The sequence below is a fragment of the Crinia signifera genome, chromosome 1 (genome assembly GCF_055691185.1).
Source record: "Crinia signifera chromosome 1, ASM5569118v1, whole genome shotgun sequence".
Lineage (NCBI taxonomy): Eukaryota > Metazoa > Chordata > Amphibia > Anura > Myobatrachidae > Crinia > Crinia signifera.
The window spans coordinates 129,124,752-129,147,184 of record NC_139217.1 but is presented as its reverse complement, the minus strand read 5'-3'; the positions used below and the strand labels follow the sequence as shown (position 1 = coordinate 129,147,184).

The 22,433-nt window shown below is 47.5% G+C and overlaps 1 protein-coding gene and 1 long non-coding RNA gene across 2 annotated transcripts in view; one reads left to right on the top strand and one right to left on the bottom strand.

Annotated features, from left to right (window-relative positions):
- Window positions 1-22,433, bottom strand: part of MAML3 (mastermind like transcriptional coactivator 3) — a 318,874-nt gene that overhangs the window by 203,876 nt on the left and 92,565 nt on the right. The window lies entirely within an intron of this gene.
- LOC146060342 (uncharacterized) lies at window positions 820-8,300 on the top strand. The gene is made up of 3 exons (XR_014470420.1): window positions 820-1,248; window positions 1,934-2,107; window positions 7,855-8,300. It is a non-coding gene; the product is annotated as an uncharacterized LOC146060342 (long non-coding RNA).

The window sequence follows — 22,433 nt, the reverse complement described above, 5'->3', positions numbered from 1 at the left end:
ATCTGTGTCTCTTGGGGTGGTGAGCTGAAATGCGCAAATGCGTGGCTGAACCTGGTTATAATGAGTGGGATAAAATTTTTTATTGAATATTGCCTCATGATCTCCTGTCACTTTATAATATATAATATAACAATTAAATACCACCCATTATGATGCTAGCAGTTTCTGATGGGTCACCAGGGACATAAGGTATGGCAATGGGTACCACCATTTTTGCCATGGATCCCACAGGGAAGTGCTAGGCTTTGCAGCAGAGTGCCCCCAGGTCATGGACCCAAGTTAACCCCAGAAGACTGCAAATTAGAACTAGATCATAATTATCAACATTCATCCCCTATTCTGACAATGAGAATGTCCTTAACTAACCCTAGAGATGTATTATGTAATTCTATCTAAAGGTGCCCATACACGGTACAATTACTGGGTGCGATGAGATGCGCGCTCCCGTCACACAGCGCAAAAAGTATGTGCTGCACATATTTTTTGTCCTAGCTCTCATCTCATCTCATTGCAAAACCTATTCAATGCAATGCCATCTAGTCCAAATTGTATACAAAAATTGTACCTTGTGCACCTTTAGGGGTACCTCAAACATACCAAAATATTTTATATAGACCATACGAAGACCCCATTAAAATCATTTTGTGGTATAAGAAGCAACACAATCTTTAGTTAATTTCACAAGAAATACATTCAGCACAAAGAGAAAGCTATGATTTATAGGGCACACACACACACACACACACACAACCAGCTAGCTCTGAAGAATCTTGTGTAGGATTCAGGCAGGACAGAGTTAAAGAGAATGTGACGTCTTTCGTTGTCCACAGTGCTGCAAAGCTGTTCTCGGGTGTCAGCTAAGGCAGGTGGCATTGCTCTGCCTCTCTATCTCTCTGTTGCTAAGTGAGCAGTGCTTTATCGCAGACCCAGCTGAGCCAATCGCAGAACAACTTACAAAGACTGACAAAGGCTGGAGAAAACCGTGAGCTGCCTCCTAGACAGAGTGGAAAAATGAAGGTGTAGGAGTATTAAAACAGCGCTCGAGGGACAAATAGCAGGACCACCCCAGAATTCATTTCCAAGCTGTGAAGATATAAGTTGTGATGTTTAAGGGTGCAGTGCTTTCTATATTTTATAACAGGAGCATCTGGGAAGAAGTGTCTGCCGCCTGTAGGCAGTGCTTGTATATCCATGCAAGGGGAAATAACTCTATGACAGATTGTGGAAATGACCTTTCTTGCAGATCAGGTAAAACAATCTGTCCTACCCAAGCATCCTGACCTACTCATGCAGTGGGGTGTATAAACTGTGAACCTACCATAGCTGTATATTACACACTGCATGCAGACACTGAGCTATCTGATGTGCACGTGTGGAGCAGAGATATTCCAGCATTTCACTGCATAAAAGTGGGGTTTACTTAAAGCCACTCTAATACCCTCGCTGAATCCACAGGAGAGTAGTAACGAAACCTCAAACATCCACAGGATTACCATCCGACTAGATGAGCTACTAAGCCACCTTGATTCACACAACCCGGCTGACAAGCATACGTATTTGTTAAGCTTGAGGAACTGGAATCATTATAATAATCTCTATGTGAGGTGAATGTGCTAATTAGAGAATTATGACTTCCTACCACTGTGCCAACATATCTTGCAGCAAAATGGGCATGAGAGAAGTAGGTTAATCTCATATATTTCATACACTCACATATTACATTGGAAATTCTTCTAAGCAAATGCGCATCATAAGTTCAGAAAAATACAGCGTGTAGCAAAAGGGACTCGTTCTCTGATCTAGGCACAATGTAATTCTAGGAAATTTATTCAAAAATGTTTTTACAAAGCATGACTACATATGTATTTGCCTGGCAGTTCTGTCACTGTGTCCATGCAACCTTTCATGATTTCACATGTTCTTTATTTAATAGGAAAGTCCCTTCAGAATCAGACCCCTTTCTACACACCAGAAGAAGTGCCCAAGTCTGGAACTCTGCCCACAGTAGCCGGCAAGGGTGATTCCCCAGGCATGGCAGCCATAGGAAGATTGTATACACTGTGCAGGCTTGCAAGAGAAGTTCCAGGTTTAATATAGATCCTGTGACGTAAGTGTGTGTTATTCATATGAACTGTACCAGTGTAAAGGCCCCCATACACTAGGGCCCCCGACTTCCCCCTGAGCTTCCCCGGCTGCTCCCCGGGGGAGCTTGATTAGATTGGCACTTGATGTGCCATTTTTTACATGTGATAAATTGTCTCGATTTATCACATGTAAAAAACCCGGGGAGCAGGGGGGGGGGGGGGGGGGGGGCCTACAGAGCAGGGCTGCTGGTGGGAGCAGGGGGGCTGGGGACGCTGCGGGGGACACAGGCGGCATAGAGCCGGGACGGAGCTGTCAGTGCTAGAAAAAAAAAGCCTATACAATAAATGGGCAGCCTGTGATTGGCTGAGCGCTCTCTCAGCCAATTGCTGACTGGCTGAGAGAGCGCTCAGCCAATCACAGGCCGCCCATTCATTGTATGGGCTTTTTTTTTTTATTCCGTACTGAGCTCCCGCCGGCTCCCCCTGCCCGGATCTATGCCGCCTGTGTCCCCCGCAGCGTCCCCAGCCCCCCCTGCTCCCTCTACCGCCGCGCCGCCCCACTAGGTCCCAAGTCGGGTGGTCGGACGTGCAGCAGGTCCGACCACCCGACGCAGATCCGATGCGCACGGGACCGCGCATCGGATCTGAGGGGACATCAAAACTAGCCGATTTTGGTCCGATTTCGGCCAGATCCGACTGATCTGGCTGAAATCTGACCAAAATCGGCTAGTGTATGGGGGCCTTAAGAGGTGTAGAAGAAAATAAAGGGGTCGATCCTATTACACCCGAAGGGTGCGCTTGCACCCGGTGTTTGCAAATTGTCACGACACCGGGTGCACTTTACTGCGCGACAAACTCACTGAAAAGTTCTCGCACCTCCATAGGGGTGCGCACAATTTTCAGCTAATTTGGCCCTGCGAAGGGTGCGAGTTAGGGTTAGTTCGGGTGTCGGGTGCTGAACAGGAACTCGCACCCTTCGGGGTTAATAGGATCGACCCCAAAGTGTTTTTTGGTAATTTTGCTCAAGTAATTAGAGTGTAGGCTCACCATAGTTCTAGAAGTTTCATACACTATTGGTGTAATGGTTAGCATTACTGCCTCACAGCACTGAGGTCATGGGCTCGATACCCACCATGGCCCATACTGTGCAGAATTTGTATATGCTCCCCGTGCTTGTCTGGGTTTCCTCCGGGTACTTCGGTTTCCTCCCACATTCCAAAAATATTCTGGTAGGTTAATTGGCTCCCAACAAAATTGACCCTAGAATGAATGTGTGTGTGCATGTATATGTAGTAGGGAATATAGATTGTAAGCTTCACTGGGGCAGGGACTGATGTGAATGTTCAAATATTCTCTGTAAAGCGCTGCGGAATATGTGTGCGCTATATAAATAAATATGCATCTTAAAGTCCTGATGCAATGCAACCAAACTACTCCAGGAGACTGCACGGATTAATTTGATATGTGACACTTGCACATCTGTCTGCAAAGTTCTTCACGCTTCATGTGTGACTTTGTACAAATTTAAAACAAATTCCTGTGTATTTAAAGTTGTAGTTCAGTTTCTGGTACAGATTGAGAGGTGTTTAACTAAATCTGGGTTGTGAATAGGATGCAAATTCTAATAAAAATTAGAGATGTGCTGATTTACTCTGATTTACTCTAATTTTAAAACAGGATCTTATTGGCTATCCCAAATCACATGACAGTGGTTGACAGTTGATAGTCAATAAGATCCTGCTTTGAAATCAGAGTAAATCAATCAGAGTAAATCAGAGCCTGCACATCTCTAATAAAAATGCACTACACTACACTGCTCAGTGTAGCTTATTCGACCCATATGGCACACTGAAGCTACAGTAGGTGTATAAGGACACATCTGTAGCTATCGAACTACTTTCCCACAAAATTCTACACACAATACCCCATAATGACAATGTGAAAAAAAGTTTTGGGGAGATTTTTACAAATAAAAAGCTAAGAAATCACATGTGCTGTACATAAGTATTCACAGCCTTTGCCATGAAGCTCACAATTGAGCTCATGTTCATCCTTTTTCCAATGATCATCCTTGAGATGTTCCTACAGCTTCATTTGAGTACACCTAAAAAATGACAGTTCAGAGCTGTTTTTTTATTTTATTTTTTAAGTCGACACCGCATTGGCAGAAAATACTGGAAAATGGCCTCATTTTCGACTAAGACCTGTGGATGGACGAATAATTTGCTGATTCACATGACTTTCGACCGTGACAATATTCCAAATGTCTGAAAAATCGGCACTTATTGAAAAACCCCAAAGCAGCCAATCAGCTATCTGCCACATTTCAGGCTGTGTTTGAAAAATGTCAGTTATGAGCATTGGTACTTTATCTCCATCCACTTAATCTCCATCTACTTTATCTCTATACAAGGCTTAGTGTATATAGACACCTTAATTACTGATACCCTGTTCTCATTGCCACAAAAACCAGGGATATTGGCGGAGCAAGCGGTAATTGTGTCTCAGTCTGAACAGGTGTGCGTGAACTACCCCGGTCTACTGTCTCGGGAATTGCATATGGGACTTTTGTTGGGTCATTCCCATGTATTACATGGGTATGTGCTAGTGTGAACAGGCGTGCCACGGTTTTCACACAGGACTTGAAAAAAAAAAAGCTGATAGGGAAATTAGATCAGGTGACATGTGACATCCATTTAATTTTGCAGAGAGTAGAGGAGACATAGCACACTGGAGGGATGAGGACGTGCTGGAGCTGCTGGATGTGGGAGGAGAGGAGGAAATAAAAAAGCAAGTGACTGGCACTGTCAAGGATGCCACAGTCAAAATACTGTCTGCCTGTGGCATCTATAAAACCCAGCAGCAGGTAGTAAACACACTAAAAGCACTTCAGAAACAGTACTCTAAAGCACATGATCTTAACCAGCGAAGTATATGAAACAGCAAAATATTGCAATAAACCAGGAACTCCAGGCTACTCAGTGGTAACTCGTCGGCCATGATTAAAGCAATGGTGAGCTGAGATGTTCTGTGACACAGCGAAAACCCAGGCTCAAAAACACAGGATTTTGCCAGGACAGCAATGAGAACATGGTATTAAATGATATCAAAAACACAGTAAATCTATGTAGTGGGTCTAACAATATTTCAGTGAATAATAATATAAAAAAATATCATATTCACTAATACTGTAGATGCAAGTTCTATTGAAGGTGGGATGTTGCTATGGGCAACCAACCAGAATCTACTTCCTAATTATTTAGCACCTTCTAGAAGATAATAGATATAATCAGATTGTTTTACCAAAGCAACATCCCATCTTCAGTAGAACTCCCATCTTAGTAAATAAACTCCTGAGTGTTAATTTTCTAAAGCAATGGAGTCTGAGACATATGTTCACTTTGGAAAATGAAAAAAGTATACAGCAAAGAAACTCCGAATATTAGATTTCAAGTCAGCAAAAATTCAAAAGTACAAAGAAGTCTCCTAATGGTCCAAATGTTTGCAGACTGTTCTGCTTTCCAATCCATGGCCAGCAGTGTCCCACGTGTGTATTTGGTTGGTATTATTTCTATTTACTGTAGACAGAGGTGCTGGGAGCATGACCAGCAGCTCACAGGGTGCTGCCCTTGCCCCCACAATGACAAAATGGCATGACCATTAACCAATAATATGGATTCATGACCCCTTCATGACCCTTTGTGGGTAAGCACTACCAACACACTCAGGAGTTCTGACTTGGCCCTACACAATGTTGGGAGGTATGATTATAGAATATGCTAGATCACACCCACACAAATATATGTACTGTATATATATATATATATATATATATATATATATATAGTACATATAGATAGATAGATAGATAGATAGAGATCTCTCAGATACACAACCCATTGACCTATGACCGCTTGCCGACTGACCCCACACCTGTGTACAAAGGCGAATTAGATAATATTCTAAAACAGGCTGTAGCAGACAAGATCTTCCCTCTTACAACTAAAGAGTTCCTTACAACGGACTTTCCTAGGACACCATTCCTGTATTGTCTCCCCAAAGTCCACAAGGACTTACAGAAGCCGCCGGGTCGCCCAATTATAGCGGCCCGGGAGTCGCTCTATAGCCCCATTTCACAGTTTTTGGACTGTTTTTTACAACCCTGTGTACAAAGACTCAGCACTTACCTTCAAGACACAACAGATTTGTTGAACAAACTTTCCCAATTTGGAGAAGCCCTCCCGGAGATGTGGCTGTGTACATTAGACATTTGTAGTTTATACACGAGCATTCCTCACCAGGAGGGGATTCAGGCGACGGCACAACTTTTGGAAGAAGACCCTCTCTATGATGGACCTCCAGTCCAACTATTCTGTCGATTATTGGAATTGACTTTGACCAGAAATTTCTTTCTTTTCAATAACGAATATTACCAACAGCGAACGGGGTGTGCGATGGGTTCCCCTGTCGCACCCTCGTTCGCCAATACGTATATGCACAATGTGGAACAAAAAATGTTCTTCAACCCCGATGTTGCCCCCTTTGTTAAATTCTATACTAGATTTATCGATGATGTACTGTTGTTCTGGGTTGGTAGTGAAAAGGCATTCAGAGATTTGGTTTCTTCCATTAATGGTCTTGATTGTCCAATCAAGTTCACTTATGAGATGAGCCAGTCCTCGATTCACTATCTAGATGTTAATATCTCGATCAAAGGCAGCCAAATTGAGACATCCATTTACACGAAAGCTACAGATCGCAACACATTGTTAAGTGCTGACAGCCACCATCCCCCTGCCTTGATCCGAGGGTTACCGTTCTCTCAGCTAATCAGAGTCAAGCGGATTACAAGCAATGAGGACCAGGCACTCATTGACTTGGATAAAATGATGCTTAAATTCCGTGAAAGGGGTTATTCCCCATCAGTCTTGACCAAAGCTAGGGCCAAGTTGGATACCATCCCACGCATGGAACTCCTGAAAAGGAAGTCTAAAGATGAGAACAAATTCAAGGACAGGTTGGGTTGGGTAAGGGACTTTAACCAGGCAGATAGTGAGATCAGCAAACACTCTAAGCAACTATGGCCGGTGGTCCAACAAGATAAAGATCTTAAAAAGCTTAGGAATGTCACGTTGATGCCTTGTTATAAACGAGGACGCAATGTGAGAGATTGGGTAGTCAACACTGACATTTCCAAAAGGTTGCCCCCTAATACGCGAGTTAAGACAGGGGGTTGCTACAGGTGTGTGGGCTGCACCACCTGTAATGGGATGTCCAATTCCAAATTTTTCTGCCACCCTCATCTGGGATACAAAATCTTAATTAAACATGCCGTCACATGTACTACCACCCATGTAGTGTACATGATCCATTGTCCGTGTGGTTTGTGCTATGTTGGCAAAACCATACGGACATTCAGAGAGCGCATAGCCATACATAGGCATGCCATTAAATCTGCCCTGAATAAAAAAGATAATGATCAGCCTGTAGCCAGGCATTTTGCTGAGGCGAAACATAGTCTGGCCAATTTGAAATATATAATTATTGATCATGTCCCGGCAGATAAAAGGGGCGGGGATCGTGCTAAAAGATTGCTGCAGTTGGAAACATTCTGGATCCACAAATTAGGGACAGTGAGACCGAAAGGGCTAAATGATTACATCTCTTACAATATGTTTCTGTAATAGCCGCTGTCCTAATGTAAATATTCTCTATATAGATTTTGATGTCATTTTTATGTTTGACTGTTATGTTTTGTTTTTATGTCCAGGCGACTCTCCAGCGGTACCTCACGGCCTGGTAGCCTGGCAACCAGACGCTATCATGGACGCACGTTGACGCAATGAGGTCACTCAGTGTACAGCGTGACAGACCCGGAAGCGACGGGAGTACAGAGCGCGCCAGGTGAGTGAGATGCCAGGAGGTGGAGCCGGACACAGCACGGTATATAGGTAAGAAATGTTTTGTATGCATTTGGTTCTTGGATTTGAAAAAGGAGTAACATCCGAAACGTTATCCGCATCCCCTGTGTTGTGTGGTTATTTGGAAGCCCGCGTGAGTGCCGCGACTCTACCCCGCTTGTTCTACTTATCCACGTGTTTGCACCCCGGCTGAAGTTCACTTAAATCATTGCAAAGTGCCGGTTCCCTGGTCTCTATATATATATATATATATATATATATATATATATATATACACACACACCTCAAATTAAGTTTCTAAAGGCCCCCATACACTAGCCGATTTTGGTCCGATTTCGGCCAGATCAGTCGGATCTGGCCGAAATCGGACCAAAATCGGCTAGTTTTGATGTCCCCTCAGATCCGATGCGCGGTCCCGTGCGTCGTGTGGTCGGACCTGCTGCACGTCCGACCACCCGACTTGGGACCTAGTGGGGCGGCGCGGCGGTGGAGGGAGCAGGGGGGGCTGGGGACGCTGCGGGGGACACAGGCGGCATAGAGCCGGGCCGGGGGAGCCGGCCGGGAGCTGTCAGTAATGAATAAAAAAAAAAAGCCCATACAATGAATGGGCAGCCTGTGATTGGCTGCTGAGCGCTCTCTCAGCCAATTGCTGACTGGCTGAGAGAGCGCTCAGCCAATCACAGGCCGCCCATTCATTGTATGGGCTTTTTTTTTTTTATTCATTACTGACAGCTCCCGGCCGGCTCCCCCTGCCCGGCTCTATGCCGCCTGTGTCCCCCGCAGCGTCCCCAGCCCCCCCTGCTCCCACCAGCAGCCCTGCTCGGTAGCCCCCCCACACCCCCCCCCCCCCGCTCCCCGGGTTTTTTACATGTGATAAATCGAGACGATTTATTACATGTAAAAAATGGCACATCAAGTGCCAATCTAATCAAGCTCCCCCGGGGAGCAGCAGGGGAAGCTCAGGGGGAAGTCAAGTCGCCCTAGTGTATGGGGGCCTTAAGGGCCATATTCAAATATTCAAGTAGTTTCTTTTTGCCGGCAAATGTACAAGGGTCGGTGCACTAAACACTAATACAGTTGATGCAATTGATTAAAATGCAATAGAATTTATTAAAGAAGAAAGAAGTTCCTTTTAAAAAATCATGCTGTATAGCTAAAAGACATTAAAAAATATGTGTATACATGAAAATATTGCTGCGGTAGATAGTGCACATTTAGGGTGGCCAATCCCGGGATCGGGATCGGCGGGATCCCGGGATTTGGCCCCTAAAACGCCGGGATTTCAATCCCGGGATTGGAGTTTCCAATCCCGGGATTTTCGGGATTAGACTGCGCACACGCAGTCTAATGCTGGGCAGCGTCTGAGCATGGGCTCAGACGCTGCCCGGCTTCTCCCTTACCCGGCAGTAATGCTCTGCGCAGCGTGACGAGGCCAGAGGTCACGCTGCGCAGGCTCAAGCAGCTGCACAGAGCAGACGCGTCCAGCATGACATGCCCGCAGCCCGCCCCTGCTGCAGACTGCTCATCCGCCTCCCGGCTGCTCACCGTCCGCCTCCCGGCTGCTCACCCGCCCGACTCCCGGCATCAATCAGCCGCCCCACCCTCCCAGCTTCACCGACCACCCTCCCGGCCGCACCGCACATGTAAGTAAATATGCAGGGCGGCTGGGGCAGGTTTTTTAATCAGGGAAGCCAATCCCGGGATCGGGCATTTTTCAATCCCGAATTCCGGGATTGAAAAAATGCTCCGGGATTGGCAACCCTATGCACATTTAATTAGATTTTCAAAGTCACCTGAAATCCAGGTGTGTCCTGTTCTCTTTTGGGCACAAAAGAATTGCAATCCTGATACCAAGTGACCGGCAGCCACTAGAGGGCACCCACTGGAGCTGGCATTTCAGCTCGCACCTCCGTGGGGGCGAAGAGCTGAAATTGCACTGTCACCCGTTTGATCGCTCAAACAGGACTTTAGACATGAGATCAGGCGCGATATATATAAATTGCATACAGCCCTTTGAGCCTTCATTTTACTTTAACATAATTATGATTGTTTATTATTATTATCAACGCCAAAGGTAAAAATGAGTAAAAGTCAGCAACTTGCTCTGGATGAAGATTGGACAACTGCCATCCCACTTTTGATCTGCGTGTATTATATGTAACCCTATATTTCTACAACATGTCATTTCAAATGTTTATTTGTGTGTAAAATCAGGGAAAAATTCATTCTATATTGTTTAATGAAGTTTGAACAGCTGATATCATGCTTGCATCTTTTCAAGCACATTACTCAGCATGAAATCGTTAGAGTTCCCTATGGCCAGGGAAATGACAGGTAGAGATAAAGAGTTGCAGGTATATTTCCACATCTCTAATCTCCATCAGAATGTCAAACAGAACAAGCGCTCCTGAGGGCTGAGCTTCTTCATTTGATACTATTTGCTAAAGCTCTTGCCATCCTCACAGTAATTGATCATTTTTATATTAATGTTATAAATCTCCATATATCGTGCCAATATTAATAATTGACTTACATTACTATAGCAAATAATATTTTGCTTGTAAGATCTTTAGGGGACAGCCTACCTAATCATGTCGCCAATGTGGGTGGCCTTCTCATCTTTTACATCTCTGTGGCTCCCAGAAGCTTTTAATAGTCTAAATAATGACATCATCAATGCTATCCACAGAGGAAGACGAGAACCATTTCTGAGGCGCACAGCATGGCTCTGCAGCACTTCAAAATGACAATCTGCTGTGTGAAATCATACTGACCGGGAGTGTTTATTATTGGCTCAACCCTGATCAGTGGAATATAGATCTGGTGTGTTTGATACCAAGGGGCTGAGCTAACAGATAACAGTGGGGCTGTGTGAATTAACCTGAGTAATCCCTCTAACATGACAGACTTCTGCAGGAGGGGGAGAATGCATTTAGCTAATACACACTAAAATTGTGACACTGAAATCTTGGCCTATCAACAGGACAATAAGCAGCTTCTGTCGCATTCAAATCTAGACATTTGTTTGCGCAATACTAGGAAATACAATGTTAATGTAAGGTTTAATGGGTAGGAATCAATGAAGCACCAAGATAAAACTATCTATGAATATTACACCAGGATTGTCTCATCTGAGGGCTGCATACCTCCCAACTTTTGGCCTGAGGAAATAGGGACACTCGCGCGGCTAGCGCCCGAAAAGGGGGCGGGGCGTATGCAAATGAGGGCGCGGCTTATGCTAATTAGCCGCGACCTCATTTTCATACGAGAATAGACGCTGTGCGCATGCACACAGCGTCTATTCTACTAGATTGGGGGGTCTCCCAACTGCCACCCCCCGCAGCGGGACAATGCCTGCCGCGGGTAGGACAGCGGGACAGGACCCGAAAATCGGGACTGTCCCTCTAAAATCGTGACAGTTGGGAGGTATGGGGCTGTAAATGATTCAGGTGCCATAAATACAGCACTGCAAGGGTTATCTTACAAGGCAACACCACTCAAAAAGCATTAAGGTGTTTGCTTTTCAGGGGGTATTTTCTTAAAGCAGCAATGTTATCGCCAGAAAGCAAAAACACAGGAACACTTATTTGTTTTTCACAAGTCATCGAGAAGTTTCTTTTTTTCTCAATTCCAGTAGTGGACTATAATGCTTCCTTACTTCACAGGCCTTTCTAATACTGCTTTCACATTGCAGAAATGGGTAATGACACAGTATTCTTAAGGTGCCCATACACTAATAAGATTTATCTTCAGATCTGGCTGGTTGGAACAAAAACACGGTTATGGATGAGTGACAGTTTTACAGCATTTCCAAGCAAATGGTCAACTGTCATTTGCTCTCATCCATAACCATGTTTTTGTTCCGACCAGCCAGATCTGAAGATAAATCTGCGTGTGTATGGCCACCTTAAAATGGGACTTTAAAACGGGTCTGAGCCTTGAGACCTTTCACACTGCAGGTGAAAACCGTTTTAAAAATAATTTAATACCATTCAAACATTCAACTCGTTTAACCCCCAAGGGACACGTTTCAAGCCATTGAAATAGAGATGTTCAAACTGCCAAAAAAATGGCTTTAAAATGTGTAGGACTCTGCTTTTTAACCGTGTTGAAATACCGGTTAACTTTAACCGGTAAATCAACTCTGGCACTTTCACATTGCAGCCTTAAACGTTTTAAAATGGAAAAAAAACGGCAATATACCGTTTTAAAAGTGCGATGTGAAAGGGGTATAAAGCGCTTAGGAATTTAGTCACATTGTTTACTGTTAAGGCACGTACACACTGAACGATCCCTGCGCAGCGGGGACCCAGCATCGGCAGTGCACACACACTTGCCGATACCGGTGGGCAGTGAATAACAGCAGGGGGGGGGGGGGGAATGCTGCATTCTGCAGAATGGGCAACACTAACGATCCGCCACTTGTGCATGCAAATACGGAAGAGGGGGTTATTAATTATAGAGCGTGTAACATCGTGTACAATCTACGGACTGGGTGATAAAATAAAGAAAAGGGAATAAAATGGCCCAATATCAGGGACTGCCTCATTTAAACTCTCAATGCAATGCAATTGGGTGCAACACACTAATAATATATGAATAAAGCAAAGTGGATGTCAGGCCCAGAGTATGACCCCCTGGGACATGAAACCATAGCAGTCTGCCAGTAAGTGGGAGGAGCGGTTTACCGTATCATTCTGGATGTTAAGAACAGCTACATAATATTGTGTAACAACATGACACCAACATGTGGAAACATATATAAATGAGAAGCAAACAACACCAGGGTATCAATCCTATGTGCAGTTATGGACATATTAATGCACCAGGAAAGATATCAGGCAAGGTCAACCTGCTTGATGTTTCGGTGCATGATGCAAATGGTTCGGTACTTCGCACATACTCAAATGGATCCTGCAACGTAGCAGTTATTGACAGTGTTACACCATTTCGTGGGTGGCATCACCTTCCGTTTGTGCAAATGGAAGTGTGTTGCCCCTGTTTACAGGGAGAAAAGAGGCTAGGGATCTCATTCGTTGTACTGCATTTTCCTGGCCTCTATGAATGCCAGCTTGCGTGTCTCCAGGTTTGCTGCTTCCAGTCTGATGGTGAATGATCTGATACTACATCCTAGGACACATCTCAGATAACTTCTGCAGTAGGAGGCGTCTGCTTGTAATAGACGCCTCCTGTTGCTTTACCATACCAAGGAAGCAGCCACCAACCACATCTGTATCAGGCCAAGTAGGGTACCATTGGGTAGAATTAAAACTGTTATGTAGATGCTGCTTCTAAATATTGGAAGATAGATTCAAACTTAATATTGGGCAGAAGAGTAACGAAATGCCAACACTTGACATGGAGTGAATTAAACATCCACATCTGCGTGTCACACTGAGAGGCATGTGACTCGGAGAGCCAATAAGGACATAGGTCTGGCAGTGGTGACTGATTGATAATAGCAGGAAGGGGAGGAGATTTCCTCTTCTTCCTGCAGAATTCAGTGGAGAAAGTCGCAGTTTGGAGCTCTTGCTGTGTGAAGTAATTTTGCACCCAGCGCGCCCTGTACCCCGCTACTGTGCCAGGTATGTCTGCTAGTGCCCCCTCATCGCGGCCCAGACGGTCTGCCCGTCCACCCGCGCGCTTCGCGGAGGACGGTGGCCTGGATGCGTCTGACGCGCTCCCTGGTCTGTCTCCCCCTGCCCGCACGCGCTCACCCGCTGCTCCACGCCGACGTGCCCGGGGGTCCGCTAGAGCTGGCGCAGGCTCTCCGCCTGCGTCGGCGGGTCGATCCGCCGCGCAGCCGGTTGCTGGGAGAGGCGCGGGTGTGCCGCGTGGCAGGGGTGCGTCATCCAGGGGCGCCGCGTCGGGCGCAGCTCGGGGCGGCAGGTCTGGGAGAGGTGCGAGGGGGTCCAGGACGGCGGCGGTGGGTGTCAGGAGAGCTGCGCGGGGTGGCGCTCAGCCTCAGGCTGCAGCGCAGTCCCCGTCCCCACCACACCAGCATGTCAGTTCCGGCTCTGACAGAGAGTCCGGCCGTGGTCGGGCGCATGCGGACGACGCGCGGGGGGATAGAGGAGAGTAAGCCAATAGATCAGGGTCACCGCGGCAGGTGTATGGGGGACGGCAGCGCAGTGACGGAGTTTCTCCTGGACGCAGGTCTGGTTATGTGCCCACTTATGCCCGGGCACCGGAGTCCATCGGGGGCTGGGGTTGCCTGGGGGCGGCTAGGGACAATGGTGGGAGGCATGGGGCCCGGCGCCACGGGGGCCGCACCGGATCCTCTTCGGGGTCCGGGGCGGGTTCCAGGGTAAGGTCTCCTGCTCCGGCCTTCGATCCATCCGCACTCTCGGCAGCCTTGTCCTCAATGGCGGGTGCCCTGGCACCCCTGGCGGGTGGCCGGCCGGCGCGTACTGGGGGTCACGGTTCTGCACGGCGCAGGTCCTCCGGAGCCCTCACGGACCCCAGGCCTAGCCGCTCTCGGCAGCGGCGAGCAAGGAGGGATAGGGGGCCTGCGGTTGGCAGGTCTGCTACACCCCTGAATTCCGCCGCAGGGCGTAGACGGCCTCATAGCGGGAGGCACAGGGTTGCGGCTTCTCCACCGCCAGAGTATGACGATGGCGGGTTGCCCGCTGGGGAGCAGTACGGTTCCGGCTCAGGTTCGGATGATCCAGATGTCCGGGAAGAGGACGATGACACTTGGGCTGCTCAGCCGGAGTCGGCAGGTGAGGACTCTTCGGAGTACGGTTCAAGGTCCGATAGGGGGAGTTCCTCTTCAGGGGGCTCCCGAGATAGCCACTCTTCCACTTCCTCCTCCTCATCCGCTGGGGGGTCTGATGTAGGTAGCGCGGCGAAGGCTCGCAAGAGGGCGGCCAAATATGCTAAGAAGGAGGCGGGAAGGCGCGCTCGCCACGTTAAGCGCAGGAAGGTTTCCTCCCTGTCCCGGAGGGAAAGGAAGAGGCGGAATCAGCCCGGGGTGGTACACTGCGACTATACCGCAGTTTTGAGGGGGCTGAGGGAGAGTTGTAGGCGTAAGATCGAGAAAGGGGATTACGTGGATGTGTTCAGCCTGACCGAGGACACCAAGAAGGCCTTTAAGGCAGCCAAGGATAAGGGCGGCATAGGCTCTGATTCCTATAGGTCGTATGACAACTGGCTGGCAGGTTTCTGTGTTTTCGCGGCCTGCTATCTGGAAGATCGGCCGGATGAACACATTAACGTAATACGCTACATTCACATGATACATGAGATGCAGCGGAAGTACGGGGGTTATGCTTGGCGCACGTACGACGAGCAGTTCAGGCGTAAGCAGGATTGCTTGCATATCCTAGACCTGGGCTGTAAGGACGTTGAGGTTTGGATGGAGGTGGCTCGTGTACATTTAGACCCCATAGAGGCTGCGGCAGCCACTCCTCCCTCCACGTCGGCTTCCCTCCCGCAACAGCGGCCGGTGGCGGAGTCTTCTGCCGCCCGCCGCTTCCCTGGAGCGGGTAAGCCGGCTCCCCTGGGGGCCGCTAAGGGCAAGTGCTTTGCCTACAATAATTCCACCTGTCAGCTGGGTTCCCGGTGCAAGTACAAACACCTGTGCATCAATTGCTCGGGGAACCACCCTGCTGCCACCTGCTTTCGAGGGTCCCGCCCCGCCAGAGGGGCGGGCGCTGGCACTGCCCCCAAGCCTGCCGGAGGTGGGGGCGCTCGATAGGGCGGCTACGCCGGTGCGGGTGGAGGCCATGGCCGAATGGCTCCGCTCGTACCCGGACAGGGAAGCGGCTGCTTTCCTGCAGGAGGGTTTTAGCATAGGTTTTCGACTTCCTGTGGTGGGGGAGGTGCAAGGGGGCGCTTTTAGAAATTTGCAATCTGCTAGAGCGCTGCCCTCCGTGTTGTGGGAGAAGGTGATGAAGGAGGTACAGCTTGGACGCATGGTTGGTCCCTTTGCCACGCCCCCTTTGGCGAACTTGGTCATATCGCCGGTGGGGGTGGTGCCGAAGAAGGTCCCTGGGAAATTCCGACTCATCCAGCATCTCTCTTACCCAACGGGGCTCTCTGTTAATGACGCCATCCCTGCCGAGCGTTGCTCAGTGACTTATCAGTCGTTTGATGATGCTTTGGCGATGGTCCGGTCGTTTGGACGGGGGGCTCTCATGGCTAAGGTGGATGTGGAGTCGGCTTTCCGCTTGCTCCCGCTGCATCCCGATGCTTTTAGGTACATGGGCTTCCGCATAGGTGACGAATATTTCATCGACAAGTGCTTGCCGATGGGGTGTTCGGTATCCTGTGCATTTTTTGAGAAGTTCAGTACCTTTTTGCATTGGTGCGTGGAGCAGTCCTCGGGGGAGAGCGGGCTCGCTCACTACCTCGATGACTTCTTATGTGTCGGTCCGGCCAACTCTGACCATTGTGTTCACCTGCTGTCCTCCTTGCAGTCCCTTTTCCACCAATTCGGGGTGCCTATTGCCGATGACAAGACTGAGGGCCCGGTTACTTGCTTGTCTTTTCTGGGGATCCAGATTGATACGGTAGAGGGTCTTTGCAGCTTGCCGGCCGACAAAGTTGCTAAGTTGCGTGAGGCAGTCGAGCTGTGTAGGTCCAGGAATAAGATCACCCTGCGACAGGCTCAATCGGTTTTGGGACAGCTGAACTTCGCTTGCAAGGTTATCCCCATGGGGAGGTTGTTTTGCAGGAAGTTTGAGAGGGCCACTGCCGGGGTTAGCAAGCCTCACCACCTCATTCGCCTGTCCGCCGAGACTAGGTGTGACCTGGCCGTGTGGGCTTCCTTTTTAGAGGATTTCAATGGGGTGCGCATCTGGCTGGCTCCCGCAGTGGCTAACAGTGGGCTGCAGCTGTTCACGGATGCTTCAGGTTCGGTGGGGTTTGGCTGTTTTCTGGCCGGTCACTGGTGCGCTGAGAAGTGGCCGGGTGACTGGTTTGAAAGGGGTCTCACTAAGGACCTGTTGTTGTTGGAGCTTTTTCCTATTATGGTCTCAATGGAAATCTGGGGCTCACGCTTGGCAAATAGGAGTTTAGTGTTCTGGTGCGACAATTTTAGTGCTGTGCATGCGATTAACCATCAGAAGGCCAGGTCCCTATTAGTCTTACGTCTGTTGGCGCAGCTTTCACTGCAGTGCTTGCGGCATAATATCCTGTTCAGGGCTCGCCACGTCCCTGGTGTTGTGAATGAAGTCGCCGATTCCCTCTCCCGTTTCCAATGGCAATGTTTTCGGGAGCTTGTTCCTCAGGCTGATGATGTCGGGGTGCCCTGCCCCTCTTATGTTTGGCAGGTGATCGGGTCGGACTGGAGGGGTTAGCAGAATCTTCATTGGCCCCTGCCACCCTTAGGAACTATCGGGCGGCCTGGACAGAATGGGAAGCGTTCGCGGGAGGGGCAGCTCAGTCAGGTAGGCGTGGGCAGCGTCTTTTGCTGTCCTTTTTATGGTCATTGTATTGCACGGGTAGATCCAGGGCAGTGGCTGCGCGCTATTTGGCTGGGATAGCCTTTTTTGCTAAGCTCAAAGGTTTGCCCGACTGTACGAAGTGTTTCCTGGTGGTTAAAGCTATGAAGGGCTGGGCACGCTTGTCTCCGGTTAGCCCTGATTGTTGCAGGCCCATCGATGCGTCACTGCTCCCGTCTTTATTGGATGCAGTAGGTCATTGCGCGGACTCCGCTTTTGAGTCTCTTTTGTTTAGATTAGCTTTTTCCATGGAGTTTCATGGGGCTTTTAGGATTTCTGAGTTAGTTTCCCCAGGTAAATCCCGCGAGGCAGTGCTTTTAGTGTCGGATATTCGTTTAGATGCGGGGGCGTTGTGGTTCAGAATTAGGCGGTCTAAAACTGACCAGTCAGCTAGAGGCAGGTGGTCTTCAGTGACACCAGTTGTCCCGGTTGCCATTTGCCCGGTGGCTTTAGCATCCCTGTATGCGGAGGTCAGGCCTGCCCTGGATGGCTCCTGGCTATTGCATTATAATGGGTCTCCATTGACGGTTTACCAGTTTCGATGGATGTTGAGGCGCTGCCTCGAACGATTGGGCCTTTCACCGAGGGAGTTTGGTACTCATTCCTTTCGGATTGGGGCTGCTACCTCTGCCGCAGCTGCTGGCTGGCCAGTTAATGACATCAAGGCGTTAGGCAGGTGGCGCTCTGCGAGCTATAGGAAGTATATTAGGCCTCACCTCCTGCCCTGAAAGGTGCTTGTGCTTGTATGTCATGCCTATGCTTGTATGTTATGCCTGCCTGTGCCTGAATGCTCATTCTGTTCCCCTGCCCTGTGTCCTTCCTACTCGGGGGCTATCTACGCTCTGCCATTAGGCCAGCGTCCGGAGTTTTTTCGCTTTTTGCCTGACCTGACGGACTGAATCTGGCCCTCTAATTTGGTTATAGTTAATTATAGTCCCTCAGCAGGTCCAGTCGTTTTCCTCCGGCCGAGTACACCCGTCATTCCTTTACCTTCCAATACCCTTACCTCCCTTGTTTGTCTCTTTCCCATTGTATCCCAGTATGGCTCCAATCGTGATTGGAGCATGTCTTATGGCACCTTAATTATTGTGCCTCAATTATGTATATATATATACAAAATTTTTCTTTTTCTTTTGGCAGATCCTCCTAATATGTAATAAGGCCTCACCGAGAATTCGACCTAATCCCCTCTTTTTTATATCTTCCTCAGGTCTGGGAACCGATAGGCAAAGGGTCTGGGTAGTCGGCCATTCCTTTGTATACTGGGCAGCTAGGTCAGTCTATGCAGGTGAAGGTCCAGCCTGTGCCTGCTCCCGGGTAGTTAGGTGGTTAGGTGTCCGGGGTATGTCTTGGAGGGACCTGCGGGCATTCCTGATGGTGAATGCCCGACGCTACGGGTTGCCTGAAGTTTTGGCTATACATCTGGGTGGCAATGACCTCGGGAAAATGTCCCAATTAGAGCTGCGGCACCTGATCTTAGATGATTTTGCTGCCATTAAATCAGCTTGGCCGTCTTGCACCATTGTTTGGTCCTATGTTATTCCTAGGCTTGCTTGGAGGGGTGCTAGGGACCCCAGGGCGATTGATGAAGCTCGGAAAAAGCTTAATGCGGCCGTTGCTCGTTGGGTGCTGGAGAATGGGGGGGCTGTAGTTCCTCATGCCATGATACGATTTGGGCGTCAACACCTATTTAGGCCGGATGGGGTTCACCTGGCGGGTGAGGGTTTGTTTCTGTTTCTGGAGGGTCTGCTAGGTGTGTTAGATTTAGTTGCCTAGATGGTGGCGGGGCGGGGGTATTTTATTCAAATCCCCCGCTTTGGCGGGAAAGAACGGCAGTTTTAATCAATTAGCTCACACCACAGGTTTTGGGGGCGTTTTTATGGCTTGTTTGCGGTGCACTCACCTCTCATTGGCTTAGGCCTTTTCGCTGTATCACCCGTGTCGGGGACAGCGTCCCCACCCGGCTGGGTGGGTAGTCAATGTGTGGGTAGAGTTGGATACCGCTTGTATTTTGAGTTAGGCCAGTTACGTCAGAATTGGGGTGGAGTTACATTTGGGGCCGTTCTTTCTTGGCCACCATTAATTAATTAATTAAATCAAATTAATTAAATCAAATCAATTCAAACAAATAAATTAGCTTAAAAGTTGCTACAAATAAATCAGTTAACAAATTCTGCCAAACCTATGTCTCCGGGTCTTTATTTCAGGTTTAGTTATGTTAAGTTTACATATGTTATGACATGCTTAAGGTACACATGAGATGTTGGGATGTTTAGAGTAACGAAATGCCAACACTTGACATGGAGTGAATTAAACATCCACATCTGCGTGTCACACTGAGAGGCATGTGACTCGGAGAGCCAATAAGGACATAGGTCTGGCAGTGGTGACTGATTGATAATAGCAGGAAGGGGAGGAGATTTCCTCTTCTTCCTGCAGAATTCCCCGCCCTCCCTTCCCTGTTGCTTATCGAGGGTGGTGGATGTTAATCGAGTTAGCTGATAGGCGGGAAAGAACGGCAGTTTTAATCAATTAGCTCACACCACAGGTTTTGGGGGCGTTTTTATGGCTTGTTTGTGGTGCACTCACCTCTCATTGGCTTAGGCCTTTTCGCTGTATCACCCGTGTCGGGGACAGCGTCCCCACCCGGCTGGGTGGGTAGTCAATGTGTGGGTAGAGTTGGATACCGCTTGTATTTTGAGTTAGGCCAGTTACGTCAGAATTGGGGTGGAGTTACATTTGGGGCCGTTCTTTCTTGGCCACCATTAATTAATTAATTAAATCAAATTAATTAAATCAAATCAATTCAAACAAATAAATTAGCTTAAAAGTTGCTACAAATAAATCAGTTAACAAATTCTGCCAAACCTATGTCTCCGAGTCTTTATTTCAGGTTTAGTTATGTTAAGTTTACATATGTTATGACATGCTTAAGGTACACATGAGATGTTGGGATGTTTAGTAACAATTCAACTTCTAACAAATTCTTTCAGCATAAAATTGGAAATGTGATAGTTGTATCAATGTTATGTATAAGCTAAACACGCCCACAAATAAATGCCACTTCAAACCATAGCCAGTAAAGGTGACTAAATATAAAACATGTGCTAGTCAGTCATACTGCATACATTTCTTTGTATAATATAGCAGAGGTTATAAGTGTAGCAGCAAATGAAGATGATCATATGGTAACTGCCCTCACACGGCAACTGCCCTCATACAGCAACTGCCCTCATACAGCAACTGCCCTCTTATGGTGCAAGAGAGACCTCGCATCAAAGTCAGATTTATACTGCCAGGTGTCAGGAGGGTGAGTTCACATTCTGAAATACAATAAACTGAGTGACATCCTTGCGACCACATAAGTGTATGGGCACCATTATTCTGCAATCATAAGGATGAGATTATAACACTTTTTATGCACAGCTCCTGCACAATTTAACAGATAGAAGTCCACAATATTGGCTTATCACACATGCTTGCAAATTATACATCATACTCTCATAATTTGTAGTAGAAATAATAGTGAATATACCTAATCTGCTTGAAGAAAAGTTGTTCCTATACAGTGAACATCTTTTATAGGTGTATGTATTTAATCATGGAACAATTTTACTATGAGTCATGTGACACATTTGAGAGATAGTCCATATGGACTACTGCAAAAGTTGATTCTTACATTTATCAAACAGCTGAAAGAAAAAAGCAGTGTGCATATTAAAAATACATGTTTATTTATATTCTACAAGTATAATAAAAGCAGTAATTATTTGTAATGCTTATGTTGTGCCAGCAGTCGTAGGGAGTAAAAGAAAAAGTGCAAGTGAGTGTATACCTTGGCAATGCCATGCTACACTGCAGGTGGATGGGGCCATCTTAGGCACACTGGGCAGTTACCAAGGGCCCTGCAATGGTATGGTCTTAAAGCAGGCGTGTGTGGTGGTCACACAATCAGAGCAGTGAGGCAGAATTCTCTACCTACAACTACCTACAACCAGACAGTGAATGGCTGTCAGTATGCTTACTGGTGACTGGCAGAATTTATCCACAAATCCCAGTTCTGAAATGCACTGAATGGAAGCATGTGTAGAGATAGCGTGGGACCATGGGGGATGCTTAATATGATGTTTTTAAATGGTCCCCATGAATAAGTGGGTCACTTGTATACACAGCCAGATAGTTCTTCATTCTAGCACCCGCCATCTTTGAAAACTCATGCAGTTCCTCTTCCCTGCCTGGGGTGTTGTTGTCTGCTGTGGTGTTTCCAGCACAGTTCTGGTTTGCATATCAGTGCTGATATACAGACCACACTGTGCTAGAAGCACTACAACAGACAGCGATACCCCAGGCAGGGAAGAGGAACTGCATGGGTTTCCAAAGTTGGCGAGTGCTAGAATGAACACTATCAGACATGCCGATATACAGTGTCATTGGCTGTGCTGCAGGGCTGACGCAAAGTTGTACACAGACACATTGGGTGTACCAGTATATCATTGCACAGTGTACCTAGACCTACTTGCTCTTTTTTTTACTTTGCTTTATTCTTAACTCTTAAAGAATTAGGCCCTTAGTGTGAGAATAAGAGGTGCAGAAGAATAAATCAATTGCTAAAAAAATAATAATAATCTGCAGTGACAAATAAGTGATACCAAACCATGAGACTTATTACACCAAAACCATCGTCAACAATCTCATTGCTGCTGGTGTTTCCATTCTGTTGCAGTGTCAAATTTACCTCCGGTGCACAACAAGATTGACACGTTAGAATGCGCAATGTACATTATTATTAATGCGCTTCAGCAAGATAGATGTTATTGATAGCAATGCAATGCGATGTTTGTAGCTTACCAAGAACACCTGAATCGGGGGCCAATATGTAGTGAAAAGTTGTCATGTTCATAGCGAATAAAACATTTGGGTCAGCACTCACTGACCTCAGAAATCTGGTTTGCAAAACTACATGCCCCAATAACTAAAGAGCT